Below are 16435 nucleotides of genomic sequence, written 5' to 3' on the forward strand. Positions count from 1 at the left end.
AAGGAAATCACCCTAAGCTACAATAAGAACAAATCGGACCACATTTTCCTCAACTCCCCCAAATTGGCGATTTGTGAACAATACAAATCGGCATTTGTTATCCACAACAGAGGTTCGATTCAACCAATAGCCACGGGATAACTGACCCTCATGAATAAGTTAACTTTTGATTTTAAACCACCACGGGTTCTCATGAAACATGCAGGATACTTTCCCTTCATGTGTGGACTTGTCAATATTTGATTATAAGGAAGTTAAAGGAAGCAAGCTTTTTGATGCTGAAATTACTAAGGTTAGTTTTTAATAATGAACGCGAAATTAATTTCGGATTTCTTCTTCATGGTTTTCTTTATTAACAGGTACGTATTTCATGTTTTACACGAACGAACATATCGTTAAAAGGCGAAATTGGTTTTATGTTTGCTTCTTCCCGTAGATAATTGCATACCAGTTTTGTGTTAGGTAAATATGTGCAGTACTTTTGGAAGTGGTCTACCCTTTCATTAATTCACTTAAGCAAATAATTCATTATAATTCAATTAGTTTCAATTAACCTACCAAAGTTACATGATAAACGATAATAAATAAAACCAAAGCACCGAGGAGCTCGGTAAAGGAAAATTGTCGACTTCCTTATAAAGTACTAAGGAGCAAGTACTTGAGTTACACATTCCTCTCGATACAGTCACATGCACCTATCGAGTTATTTATACTTGGTTTACTAAACCTATTTGTTTATGAATGACTAATTTGATTATACCGGTCAAAACTAGACTTGAAGTACTTTACTTGATAGTTATCTAGACACACGGCAGTGTGTCCGCCAAGTTCGAGCAAAAAAAGCGACACACCGGCCGTGGGTTATATTACACGAACCATTTCGGGCCCAATTCGAACACCCTATAACTCAATATCTATTTTATTTACGCATATCAAATTTCAAGTATCTGTTGAGACCCCCTCACTTATCTAAAATACAAAATTTCATTAATATACCTATTGTAGGTCTTGAGATATTGACGTCAGAAAATCGCTATTTTTACTATACACTCACTGACTGACTGACTGACTGACTGACTGACTGACTCACTCATCAAAAACCTAGACCACTTCCAATGGTCGTATTGACTTGAAATTTGGCATGGAGGTAGGTCTTTATGTCAAGGTAAAGGGAAAAATCTGAAAATGGTCAAGTGTGAGTCGGTTTTAAAATAATGAAGGTGTTTTATACCCCTAGGGAACTAAAACGAACTAAATTTATCTATATTTGTATAATATATCTTCGAATGGTCGTACCGATCTGAAATTCGTTACAAAGGTTTGTATTTAGTCAAAGTAAAGTAAAAATCTGAAAACGGCCAAGTGTGAGTCACTTTCGAAAATAACGAATGTGTAACTTTGATCCACAAACATAATATATGATAACATGTCATGTCAGTCAGTTGGTAAATCTAGTTCATTTCTTTGTAAGAAGCGTGCATATTAAAAAATCTGAAAGATAGTATAAATGAGTCATTTCCTTAACTAACTTAGTCATAAAAAAATAAAATAAACAATTTTACAAAAATAAATGAAATCCCACCCAAAACAAAAATGTGAAAGACTGCCAAGTTCGATAATATGGGAACGCTTCGCCTATAAAAGAAGTAAGATCTGAATAAGTACCAAGTTCCATACACATACCTCAGTTAAAAATAGTTACTTTTTAATGATGTTACTTGGCAAGTTTTAATAGAAAATTAAATACTTGATTCATTGCATTTAGTAGGTTTATAACAAGGTGTGTGAAAACTTGCCAAGTAGCATCATTAAAAAGTAACTATTTTTAACTGAGGTATGTGTATGTAACTTGGTACTTATTCAGATCTTACTTCTTTTATAGGCGAAGCGTTCCCATATTATCGAACTTGGCAGTCTTTCACATTTTTGTTTTGGGTGGGATTACTATCAATTCGTAAAGAAGGAATGCATTTTTATACACTGCTTTTCGCTGTATTTAATAGAGTGTGTAACCGTACAAAAAATGAAACAAACAGATTTATTCAGCTTCCATATCAACAGCTCTAAAGTGGTTTAAGATAAATAACGAAGATAATCAATTAAAACACGTAACTACCACCCGTTGTGTACATACACGAAGACGTCGTAAACAAACGTAATATTTTAATGAGAACACAGAGAATCATTGTAACAAACGATCATACGAAACCACCGATTATTCACGATTGTCATTAAAAAGTTTACAATCGTAATTTCGGGCCTGACAATGGTTTGACGCCGGTTCACACAGGGCGTTTTGTTCAGTTTTCACGCGTGGCGGACTCGTACAAATTGCGCCAGATTGTCGTGTAGTGTGCTGTGGCCACATTAATCATTGTAAACGTCGGGAAAACGGTATAATGGTTGCTAAATCCACTACTTATCGGCGGTTGGTTTGTCGGCGGCTGCTCTAGTTTTGTGTGGTGCAAGATAACTGCTGAAGCGGGAAATCGCTGTCTAAGGATGAGCAGAGGCATTAGTTGCATAGGAAAGTTACTACTAAGTCGAAATATTCTAATATAAAAATATTATAGGTATCTTAATTAGAACAGACTTTTAATTTGGACATATAAAATTAAACAATAAGCAGATTTTGGTTGGTCATATTTAGAACTATTTATACCTAACTAACCTGTCTTATGATGTGCTTACAAGATAATGTCTCGTAAAAACATTAATTTTAAGTACTAATATGGTAAGACTATTAAATCAATTACATCATCCTATATGAATTGTTTGACGATACAAAGTAGCATATTGTAATAGAAGGCAATAAAAACTTGACACAATAGTGTTTATAAATTATCTGTCACATATACTGGACTAGCTTTTGCCCGCAACTTCGTTCGCGTGGAATAGTGACTACCAGCAGATTTTTGATTTGACCAATAGATGGCGCTATATGTCCGGAATAATTTTATTTTTATTTTTTTTTGTAGTAAAAACTATCCTATGTCCTTTCTCAAGTTCCAAACTATGTCTGTACCAAATTTCACACAAATCGGTTCAGTAGTTTAGGCGTGAAGAAAAGACAGACAGACAGACAGAAAGACAGACAGACAGACAGACAGAGTTACTTTCGCATTTATAATATTAGTTTGGACTGGCTTTTGCCCGCAACTTCGTTCGCGTGGAATAGTGACTACCAGCAGATTTTTGATTTGACCAATAGATGGCGCTATATGTCCGGAATAATTTTATTTTTATTTTTTTTTTGTAGTAAAAACTATCCTATGTCCTTTCTCAAGTTCCAAACTATGTCTGTACCAAATTTCACACAAATCGGTTCAGTAGTTTAGGCGTGAAGAAAAGACAGACAGACAGACAGAAAGACAGACAGACAGACAGACAGAGTTACTTTCGCATTTATAATATTAGTTTGGATATACAATTACATTGCGTGGGTGGCTCAATTATGTACAATATTAACATTTTCAATACTAAGAATCAATCAAACAGGTTTGATATACAATAAAACCTTAAATGTGTCTCCTATCTGATACTGTCATTTGTCCGTGATAATGACGGCAATATAATTCAACATTGTAAATACTTAGTTTCTGATTAGTCACCTACTAATACTAGATACATATTTCCTTACAGTATCGCAAGCAATATTTCAGTCTTTTTCATTAATCAGAGCGGATTTCTAAACCGCTGATTTCTTTACTTTGTACCACACGCCATCATTCTTTATTCCAGTTGCGACCCTCAAAAGAGGACTAGTGACAAATGATCTTCAATATTGGAAAAAAGCACCCCTACCATAATCGAATATAACTTGTTTGTTCTTTAATAGTTTAACGGTTATTTTTTGCAAATGCAAAGATTGCTGATACGCTCCTTTCATATACGCCGGCTTAATAGCGACCATATATTTTGCCACTGCATTGTAAATGTACACAAAAAGTTGATTAATATTGTTTAAATATTTGGCTTTGTTATTTTTAATGATGAATAAGGTGTTAACTTTTATGGTGAGAGAATTAGCACATTCCTGTAGGTACTTAATTGGGTATTATAATAAGGATAACTTTTATCTGTCAGGATAGATGCGAAGAGCTTACTTTCAATGAAATATCGGAGTTTCTTTAAGAGTTGTTTCTAATGTATTTTTACCTCATCTGTATTAGTTTGTACAAAGACTGTTTTGGCATATATTTTCATCATGTGAAACAAATCGTTATGTATTAACGTTCCGCTTTTTTACTGTCATTGTGTGAACAGCGCGATTCGTTCCATTTATACCATATTAATGTTATGAATTGATATTATAAATCCCATTTACACTATATTATATGTTTCAATAGGCTATTGTGTCTGTTTTCACATACGCACAAATAAATCCGCTGTAAGTAGGCCAGGTATGGTCACATGCCTAAATCAACAGTTTACAGTCGTAAACGATTGTTTAACAATTGTAGAAATCTAACGTTACTGCGTACTAAATTTTGCAAAATAATGCATTTTGTCGGTTTCTTTTAGAAAATTTCGACATCTTGACATCTATTGGCCACTGTTTTTATAATTTACGTATGAATTTTCCACTCATTTTTATTAGGTTCTCGCAGGTTAATCGCATCTGTGGAGCATCAATTTTACTAAATGCACAGTTATGTCGCAACTTATGGTACAAAATTCTCTTTCAAGCGACCATTTACGTCTTTCAAGTGACTATAACTAACATGACAAAACACTTTTGGTAAATCAATAGTAATGATGACTGGATGGCGCTCACACGTTGAATGAGGTAGCTTACTCTAACACTACATTACAAACGCCACCGTCACTTAACTCGAAAACGAACAAAAAACCAACTTTGTTTAAAGATGCATTCACGAAATTCTTTTTGTAGTTTTGTTTAGGAGCCGAAATGAATTTGTTATGAGAAGAGATCTTTTGTGGCCCTCACAAGCGCACAGAAAGGCCGACACTATTACCATATATATTGTCCTATAGTTCTGTGATTGATAGTCCTTTTAGTGTGCAAGTTTGACAAGCCTAGAAATTATGCGGCGACTATTTACTATGCGGTTTTTTGAAATCATTACTCTCAACATAGACTGTGATTAACTTGGCTCACCTGACTTCAAAGAAAACTTTCTCCTTTGAAATATGCGTGCAATTCACAAAAAAATAACAATGATACATATTTGTAATGACATTTTTAATTGTAGTTATTTACATTCACGTGTTGGGCCGTCGATATAATTTAAAACGTTATCTGGAATCGCACCCTCAGCCCCTACATAATGATATGTTGGCAATTTGAGCCCACATTTTGCGGTTGCATGCAAGCGGCATACGTTGCCAATTTTGTCATAAGGGCTTCAAGTCTGACTCATTCATAATTGTGGCTATTGCTCAAATGATTTTAATGATGTCAAAATTGAGTCCGATGATAAGGCTAACGTGAAGATGTTATCGTATGCGAATGGTGTGCGATATGTTTTTTGAGCATTTTTATGGTAATTGGACTACCTTATGGTTTTTGGCTTTATACCCTTAAGTTTTATTACATTTCCTGCATACTCATATAGTTTATTGCGTTCCATAATGTTAATAGAGGTGAAAAAAAAATAGAATTAGAGACTAGGGAACTAAGATTAAGTTCACAGTAATAATTTCACTTACGCGAATCATACGTAAATCCCACTAAAAGGGCACTTAAAAGCTCTTAAAATACAATTGTTTACGTCCGTATCTTCATAGATTACTAAACATTTCGTCAGCGATTGTCATTATGACGGGCGTCGGCATAGCAACCGAATCTGTTTATTTATACTTTACTATTCGCGGGAGATAAGCTATTGACACTGTTTTCTTTCGGTCCCTATCGTTAGGGGAAATGTACTTTTGACCCGTGTTAGGTATTCTGTATTAATTTTAACTGAGTTCTGTGTAGGCCTGGAGAATATTATTTGTCTTCTAAGCGTACTCCAATGTTGGCAATATGATTTGGAAAAAATTTGACGAAAAGGATGACGGTTAGGAGATTTTTGTTCAATTCGTATAGTAAAATACGTCTTTAATTGAAAAGACTTAAAAGTTTTAATTGTTGTATTTCCGCTTCTTTCTAAATAGGGCTTGATATCTGACAACCAAAGACAACATTGCCCAACATACCTCGATAAGAAAGTCTAAAGTCACTTCCTGTTGAATTATCAGAGAATTTTAATAAGATGTGAGAGATGTGTAATCTCTGTCTATATATGGTACAAGATGGTCAGATTACAATGCACCTTGAATAAATCCTACTTTAAAATATATTTTCCTCGCAACAAGCCTTAGAACTAAAAACGGTAATGAATCGTTGATTTTATGTATTGTGGGAGTATTTAACTTCAAAGTTAATACTGCCATGCGGGTAGTTCAATACACATTTTAATCTTTAACTTTGTAAACAAAAAAAGTCGCAGGCAATTGAAATTTTTGAATCCCACCAGTGAGCCAATACGGGATCATTCCAAACATTGGGCGGACGATTATTATTAAGTCATTAATATACACAGTAACGTATGTCCGTAGAATGGTACCCGCATTGTGCGCACGCGTCTCTAATGAATTTTGGAATCGGACCCCATATTGTATTTTTTCTGACGTTTAGAATTGACTGCGTGTGGGCACGTTTTGGCTGCAGATTAACTTGCATTGTTTTTTTTTTGCTTTATGTTAATTTAATATTTTAATAAATAAAGCTAAGCATGAGCCAGTCTATTCTACAAAATGTGCTATTATTTAAAATGTGTTTTATACTAAAAATACATTTTGGAATGTTTTGAAGTTATCTTCCTTCCTATAATAAATGTCCGATGTATTTTTAGAGTTACGCAACCGTTAACGGCAGCTAAAAGGAGTCAGTTAACTTCCTTAATAATGTTGATAAATTCATTAACATCGGCCGTTTATTTAACGTTGATGATGTTTACTCTATCATTATTTAACATAAATTGTAGTAATATATTCTAAAATATTTATTTCTGAAGTATCCAGACATGAATGGGTGCCACTTCGAATCTATTCAGTATTATTTTTATTGCATCTTAAAACCTACTGAGAGTATTTTAAAACGGTACATTTCTTATATCAGACATTTATATCTTTTTTATTTCAAGCATGGGGAATTTATGCCCCTCATGGGAATCACTCAACGGGATCGTGCCAAAACGTTTCTGACGTATGTAAACAAAACCCTTAAATAAAATAAAAGTTAAACCGGAAACTATAGCCAGTGTCAACATGATCCTTCTGCGAAACTGCAATTAGCCAGCCTACATTATAAAAACTTCGACTTAAGCAAATAACAATGTTTGTAAAAACCATGGAGATTTACCGAATTTGACAACATTCGGTTTTGAACTTAGGTTTTTGCCATCACGTTTGTCGTTTAGAAGATACGTTAACTGTTGAATGATACTAAGTTTGAAAGTGATAAATTCAAATTCGATTTTTCAAGCTTTTATTTTCATCTTTGGTATTCTAAGAATTGGTTCAAATGCATCTTTGTTGTGAAATGAGAAAGTCTGAGGTAATTTAAATTTGGTTCGTTTTACATGTTTTTCAATAGCTAAAGTTAAATAGTCCCGTTTGGTAACTATTGGTGACTATGCATTATCAAGAAACCAAACACATTTATCGAGCCAAGTGTTATGAATTACCAACATGGCGTTACAAAATTCAAATACTAATATCAGTTTTTTGTGAGTGTCGCATTCTTGCTTGATAAGGACATAAGTAAAGTTTCCACTGCGGCCTCTGACGAAACGTAGTGGTGTCACGACCTCCCATAACTGTTATCTTGAACGATAGCGTTATGTGACAACGACCGATAAGTCCCCGCTACTCACGTCTTCATCACGACTTATGATTTTTAACGGTCCAACTTTAGGCGCCTTTCCTCAAAATTTTCGTGACAAAAAAGCCGACTAGGTTTTTGCGGCGTTCAATTTCGATTTGTCTGGTTTGTTTTGTTGTGGGGACGTGATGAAATTGCTGCTATTTAATAATATCACAGCCATTTGATAGATAGTATGATAAATATTTTCATAAATATAAGTTTTTCTGTATACTTCTTGCTATAACATGTCAGACTTCAATAAAGGCCAATACATGACCCTACATTTTAAAGTGCTATAAAACAAGCCTAAACGCAATGACACGATAAAAAAACATTCATATTTGGATGATCGTCGCACAACAGTAATAAACGCTATGCATGACTTATTCAGCGCTGCTACTGTTTATATGACGTATGAGGGGCGCTCCATGAAGGTACCATTTGCCTGATTGACTTAGAGATAAAACAGAAAATTATGAGCCTCGCCGCCGTTGTGGAACAACCAATAAATTTATAGTGTTTCTAATTTAGAAATGGATCCTGCTTTAGTGTGGTCGCGATCTTTTTGTTACAAGCTTTTACAGGATTAGTGTTTTAGCAGGTATTTGTGTGGCTTTGCATATTTGCGCTGGTGTTGTCCGAACAGCTTTATTTTTTCGAGTTATGACTGGAATTAGGATTATTGTGATGTAGATATATTTTGAAGCTTTGTATGCATTTTGGGAGTCAAAAAACTCATTCTATTCTAATGTTGTGTGTAATTTAAAGAATCATAAAGTTAAATGATAGTGCAAAAGTCTTATTTTTTATAGTATTTTTTTTTTTCTTATTGCATACTTTACCTTAATGATATTGAGGTACCGCATTATTTTTAAAATTTCATACCGTTGCTAATATTCTGCTTATCATATACATAATATGTTAAGTGATAGATGTAATTTGCACAATCTGACGAGTTTTTGAAAACCGAATTAAAATCAAAAGAACCTATAAAAGTATTCCATCAAGAGAATGTCTGAAAGCCATTACTGAGTTCTGAGAATTTTTACAAGATTTTAGTGAGAGTGTCATTTCTTTGAATCTATTTCATTTGGAAGATTCTTGTAATTTTGACTCTTGACTTCCATGAACATCTGAAATTTGTAGAAAGGTCGAAAAATCTGATGACACTGCGAGTATAAAAGCTAGCCGTGCTCTTTTTTTCTAGTTTTAAAAATACCAATGTATAATAAAGGATGGTCTTTCAAGACATCTGCATCGCAAACTAATTTGTGTTGAACCCAAGGGTTAATGCACTTGATAAGCAATCTAAACTTTAGGTAATACGTCACTAAAGAATACACAGTAAAGAGATTTTACGTGAGTGTTTTATTTAATTTTAAAGGGGTATTGTACGAGGTCTTCTAAAGTGTGTGAGGTCTAGCAAGCCACACATTTGACGAGCAATGAATACTACAGGAGTCGCGAACACGCCATCATTTATTAACAAAATTGAACCGGCATTCTAAACCGAGGGACCGAATTTACGTTCAGCTTCCTTTCGGCGGAAGAGTAATCACGATAAAGCAAAGAGATTTACATTGAACCTCTTTAGGATAAACCGGCCGTGTTGTATGAGCCCTCTGATCTCTTAAATCTGCTAAATGAACAGGTTTGTCTGAATTTGTCGGTCGATGCCAAGGGCAACAGACAATGTGACTTCTATGTGCCTTTGGGCACAGGGAGGTAAATAAACTAAATACTCTCATTACTAACTGGAGTGTGGTTTCGCTATATCAAAGGCTTTATTAATTAACATGTCTGGTGATTAGTACGTGTAAAAAGAAAACGGTATTTTGCGTGTGTGAATGTTGCTGTTAAAGAGTAATTTCAGTCAATTATTAAATTTCATTTTTTTTTGTTCTGTTTCTTGTATTACTCATATTTCTGATGTTCTTTAGTGCGAAAACTTAAACAACAGATATGGATATTATATGCACCGGATTCTTAAAAAACCCCTCCATAAAAGGCAGTGAGTAATTCCCGTGGGTGGATTGTGATTTGTGTTGGTCCGTTTGACGTCATCTCTAAATAGCTGCATCAAACCCAACGAATTCAAAACAGTATTCAAATATCGCATGAAAACGAAACGGTTTACGCACGTGAACTTGACATTGACATGATTCCGTTTGACACATACATCTGACAAACATATTTGATGGCTCGTTACATAGTCATGTTCCCACAACTGTCGCGACGGCGCATACGATTAAACCAGAACTTTAGGCTGTTTGTACACTACGTAACAAGACACATAAAACTGTCAATAGAAATGTAATCTTTTACTGTTTGAGAGCAATATCAATGATCATTCAATTGTCCTGTGTGAGGCGACTACTTATACTTAGAAGTATTCAACTGAATTGAACCTTGAGTGTATTGTAGTCAGTTTTATTGCATGTAAAAATGATAAAGATTTTTTATAAGAAATGAAGTTATTCATTCATGGTACGAACCTAACCATATGAGATAAGTGACAGTAAATAGTCGCGTGGTAAGATATAAAAGTTGTTTTTACTCTTGTTACACAATATTGCAATTTAATAATTAATGTGGTGCAAATATTACATCAGAAATTATCTAGCAAGCAGCACTTTGGACATTGATTCCTGGAAATAAGACGATCATAATGACAATATGGTTTTATAATTTATCAGTTATGTGCATGGTGATAGACGAAGACGCCAAGCCCAACAGATTTGTTAAACATTCATGACAACGCAAAAATTAATTCAACTTTTTTTCCTTGACCCAGGATATTTGCAAAAAGGAAAATTTGCGTGTAGAACACATGTATTTTGACTCCGTGCGTCAATGCGTGAATATTTCGACACTAAACGAATTCCCTTTTAAAATGCTAATAACATTCAAGCTCAGCGGACGCACTTCGTTTCGACCACGGAGATGTTAGCTCGCAGATAATGCTGAGATTAATACGAACGACGCCTGGAGGCGAGTTAATGTTTTAGTTCGCAACAATGTCCGCCATTTGCAATTTTGTAAGCACTGTGTAGGATAACTGCACTCGACCGCCATAAAGTTGACCTTCATTAATGGCGCCTTATCTTCCTCATAGTTTATTGTCACGGTGCACCTAAACATCGTACTATATTGCCTGCGTTAATATTTATACACTGATTTATTACGTTTTGTTTAAGACTCACAGCGAGATATTTCTGGACGGATGGTTCCTATTCGAAACAATTCTATTTCTGCTTGCCTGCGGTTAAGTGGTTTGGCAAAACATTTTTGGCTTTCAAATCATTGTTAGTAATAATTTAGGCTCACTGTTTATATTTCAAATCTGTGAGGAATTTATAGACTTAATTCAATAAACGCGATTTATTTATACAGTTTGCTTATTCAGAGTATTCCAATATAGACCTCATAAAACTTCGTAAGTATTCAATGCAGATTGTTTTTGCTGCAATAAGAAAAAAAGAATTCTTGCGAACTATTTGTACTTCGCCATAAAACGTATTGGTACGATTTATAGTTTAATGCAAAAGTTTCCCCGAAATATTTCTTTTTCACCTCTTGTCTGGCCAAGTCCCCATCGAAATCCAATATAGGCGTAATTTTCTCACGCTAATTTCAGCCACGCGAACTTTTGCCAAACTGTTTCTGTCTAGTATTCTGAGAAAGCCAGTTCAGTGCACCCACTGGGGTGCCCTCTGCGTAGAAAATTAGATTTTTCAACTTTCTACGATATAAATAAAGTGTTGGTAGTTCGTGCCTCCACCGCAGTTAGGTGTTTTAGGTGTTGTCTGTTATTACACTTTGCATGCAACTTAGTTTTAACCTGTCGAGTCGCTTTTTAATATTTTTTTATTTTTATTGTATCGTCTGTTGTTTTTAATTACGAAAGTTTCGTTTTAGGGGTTGGCGTGGATTAGATTTTGTGTTTTGATAATTTCGTTGGTTTTTGAACTTTTTGGAAGCTTTAAACCACTTTGATTATAACAATATTTTTATTAAAGTAGTTATTCATTAAAAGAAAACCACAGATTGAAAACCAACAAACCACAACTAAATTCGAAATACAAATAATTATTTTTTAGACATAGGTACTATGTGACTCAAAAATATTGGCCCATAAAATATTTCCAGATTTACAACTCATACTTACCCAATTAAAACCCGCATAAGTTTTCACATTTTATTACATTCAAATATAAAACAAGCTATCTTCACGAAAAATCACAAGTTTGTACCACGTAGCCACGTAACATCGAAAGACCGCATTCGGCTTGAAATCTCGCCGCATTCTGCATTGCAGCATTGGGGCGGTTAGCCGCTGCAAAATTGTTGTTTATGCACCACCCCCGGCCATTACTGAAATTATATCACGGTATTACCGATGTTTACTGAATACCGAGCTGATAGTGGTTTAGATATTTTTGTGGGCTGGTTAGGGCTTGTTATGATTAAAAAATAAAAAGCTATTAGTAATATTATGGAGATGTACCTACATATTATGTAAAAATTGGACAATAAATTTTGGCTACAACACTTCAAATTACTAGGTTTTTCTTCATGATGTATTTTTGCGGATGCAGCGCATTATTAATGTTGAATTTTAAGGTTTGCTGTTTCAAGGATGAGTGGTTATTAGTCTTCAATATTAAACGGCGTAGTTCAGTTCTAATAATATTCTATGTATACCTTAAAATATATCCCACAAGAATTATAACAAAGAGACATTTACAACAGAGTACACATGTGTCGTGTTGGCTAGTCATACTGCAGTTGGAAAATACCGAGTCGTAAACAGGATGCATGATTTAGCAAACAGATCTAACACAATATTTGTGTGTAGATTAGTCTGTGACGTCACAGACACACCTTGTCTGTGCACCTACATGTACCAACACTCACTGAAAAAAATATTAGCAAAGGTCGTTACACTCTCATACTAAATAAAATTTTATAATCCACACATTAGCAATGCCACATTTTTTGTTTATTTTGTTACGCTAACAAGCTCAAAATGTAAGTTTCTTTCCTATTTTTAATTAGCCCCACGTCCACTTATGTCCAATTAAGTCTTTAAAACATGTCACACATGACGGAAACCTGACTTCCAAAGTACGAGCACATGAGAAAACTAATTTGTAACTCGGTAAAAAGTTTAATTATATTTTGAACTTTAATTAATTAATTTAAAGTTGAATCTTGCGTGTAATGCTTCGTCACAATGTAATGGTATGTTGGTGTACTCTGATGTTTACCCATCACTTGAGCTTTGATTTCGTCATTAGCCTACCGGTGTAAGTTGGCCCATTATTCTACATACTAATGTTTGTGTTATGTTCCTGTTGCATGGTTCAAGTGATGATGGTGTTCAAATACGTGGAAACTTTTCGTCAATCCATCATGTCGACACGGTTCTGTGTGAACGGCTTAGATAACGTATCGTACGGTTACGTGCCGGACGGAATTTGAATGAACGATTAGATTTTTCGTTGGACTTCAAATACTTTGATTTGCAGTGGCAGTTTTTTTTTGTAGAGGAGTAAACATTTAGTGTATCTGATAAATATGACTCGGCATTTTCCCAGTGATAGAGGTACAAGTCGCTTCCTCAAAAATGATGTCATTCAAATAGTATATTTTTCTGTAAATGACAGGATAGGTAATACTTACTTAAATGTAGACTTGCTAAACTAATTTTGTTAAATGAAATTAACGAGCGATGAAAATTAACAAGCAATAGTTACCACCATTTACGAAGGCTAATAAATAATTGTCACTTATGAATAGTTATGAGTAAATACTGGAATAAATTCTTGAACGGGAATGTTCCCTTGGTTTTGGACTTGGAAACCAGCATTCCGTGGTTTTAATTACTCTTTTTGAATATTAAGTAAGACACAATGGGTCGCATTTATCATTGGCTTAATTTCCATGATTTCTTGAGATTGTTTTTTTAACTTCTGACAGTTTTAGGCAGCCAAGGGTTATAATTTTCAAATTCCTTGTCAATTTAAACTTTAAACAATTCTGCTCTACTTTTTAATTTATAAGTTACACAGACTAGGACGATAGGTTGCGTTTAAAAGGAGATTAAATAAATCCTTTAGTGTAGGTAAGTCTGCATAATGATAAAGTTAAAATTGAGACGTTTTAACTGTCTCACTTTAATCTGAGTTGAGCAATATCCTTGTTTTGTCTACGTAGTCCGTTACCAAGCCGATAAGCAGCGTTTAACTATCCGTAATCGATCAGTAATATTCCATTTGGTTGTTTCAGATTCATGCGGTTCACTGGCCGATAAACTGTGATAACAAGTGAGTTTTAACATTTCTGGTCTGCTCGAATTTTATTCGCGATAGTCTGTTGCTATGCGGGATTTCTGTAAATATGCTAGCGTTGGTTGTATTTCAGGCCTTTTTATATACACACTGCTTTGTCAGAAATTGCACACGAACGCAAGAGTTACCATTATTATTGATGCATTATAATGCAAGCTTTAGTTGTTTTAAACGAATTCTCATAAACAAATAAATATGTAATACTAATGAACTCTTCATAAAATAGTTTTACATACATCAGCAATGGCCATTATAGCGTTTGTCGAAAGTTTTCTACGCAGCCATGCCAAATTGCCAATATTTTTTTGTCATATTGCTATCAACTGACCTGTCATTTGTTGTCAAGCCGGTAAGGAGTTCGTTGCTCCTATCTTAGTCTTCTCACCGTCTGTATGTACAAGTGTTGGTACTAAGTGTACCTACGAAATTGATTGATTCGATTGATAGTCCTATCAGGCAGTGAACCATGCTGAATTGTCTAATGGGAAGTGCCTATTATCGTAGCAGACGGATTACCGAATCCGTACCACTGAATCTATTGTCTTTTGCCATGTTGTTATGGAAGATATTATGCGTAATTATATTTGTGATAACTGTACATAGGAACATAAGTACTCAGGGTCTCATATTGGCGTGTGCAATTGTCAATTTGAGCTAGAGCTTTAGCTTTTTTTTAACGACGTCAAAAATCATCAAATGACCCCTACCGCTGTGGGTTAGCAGCGGTGAGGGAGTGTCAGACTCTTACTGACTAAAAACCGTCGTGTTCCGTCGTAGCTAGTCGTAACAAAATCGTGGCTAGTAACGAAAGACCATTAAAGAAAAACTCGTCTAGCCAACTGGACCACTGTAACAACAAAACAGCTCTAGCTATTGATAAATTTAACAAAGCAACTCTTTTGCATACAAAAAAGTAAATTAAACCTAATAGTTGTACCCAACAGAGTGTACACTATAATTTATATTGAAGAGTCTTATAAAAAGCCGTCATTACTTCGTCCATCCGAGACTATAAGTGACAGTTAGCTTGGAACTCTATAGTCTATTGTAATCAGGCTACATAATGAGTTATTTTGTCATTTAGAAAAAGAAAACCTGTTATTTGTGTCTATGGAGTAATAGTGTGAAGACTTTACTGTTTTGCGGTGAAGGCCGATGTGACATAATTTGAAACATTATGAGGCCGAATGAGACTTATTGTCCCCATGTGTACCTACCAAGCTTTATATATTTTTTTCTTTTGCATCAATATTTAAAAAAGTTTGTATATTATCTCAGAACTCTAGAATTAATATTTTTAAAACACAACATTTTTCAGTGGTAAGTCACACCATTTTAGAAGCATGATCGATGCCAACTGCGATATTTGAATTTGGCTAAAACATTTAAGACGCCATTCCAAAAAAAACAATTTGTTTACATTTTTCAAACAATAATCACGTAGCTATGTAAAATGTCGTGGGAAATACAATATGGGGACACATGCTGAATTCATAGTCTGGATGTTAATTTCCGCTAAAGATAAGAGAATCTAAACTATGGATAGTTAAATAAGGGATCATGTTACCATCACGTTTCAACAACGACTTGTTACCATGGCAACTGTCATTTATAATCTTTTTATTCGCAATTTGAACGATACATTCTGAGTAGGTACTTACTGATTATGAATTTTGATACTGAAAAATTGCTACCTTTTGTAATGAGGGTTTTCTAAAATGGCAATCCACGAGGTGGCAGCACCGAGTCGTCAGGTCCAATAACTGTCAAAGTGCTTATCTTTACTATGAATAGTGAACGATTTTAGTGTTTTTTTTTATTTTATAATTAAAGCACTGCATTATTGTTTTACTATTGCGGTTGAGTAAATAAAAAAAACTAAATCATATTGTGTTAACAAATTTTTCAACAAGCTTTTCCTTAGTACCAGTGACTTTTGCACCTTCTCTCTTAGCTCAATTTTTAGTTCGGAAACCTTATTCTGATCGTAGTCCATAATAAAATCAATAACACTTCCAATATAACAGAATTTCAATAAACAATAAGTTCGGCACCTACAATTCCATACTATTTGACAGCTGTTTGGACCAGACGCATACGTGGCGCCACCCGGTGGCAGAAAAAATTTCAAAAACCCTCATTGCTATTGCTATTTTTTGTAGCTTTTCGTAGGTCATTAAATTATATACTTTCCAAACTTTTCTTA

At 34.5% G+C, this 16435-nt stretch overlaps 1 protein-coding gene across 2 annotated transcripts in view; it reads left to right on the plus strand.

Moving 5' to 3' along the window:
- The window catches only part of LOC110373699 (mitochondrial cardiolipin hydrolase), a 106462-nt gene that overhangs the window by 38541 nt on the left and 51486 nt on the right, over positions 1 to 16435 (plus strand). For both annotated transcript variants that reach the window (XR_010276946.1, XM_049850530.2), the window contains one exon: positions 14168 to 14205. The gene's annotated coding sequence lies outside the window, so the exon portion shown is untranslated. The remainder of the gene's footprint in view (positions 1 to 14167; positions 14206 to 16435) is intronic.

This window comes from Helicoverpa armigera, chromosome 11 (genome assembly GCF_030705265.1).
Source record: "Helicoverpa armigera isolate CAAS_96S chromosome 11, ASM3070526v1, whole genome shotgun sequence".
NCBI lineage: Eukaryota > Metazoa > Arthropoda > Insecta > Lepidoptera > Noctuidae > Helicoverpa > Helicoverpa armigera.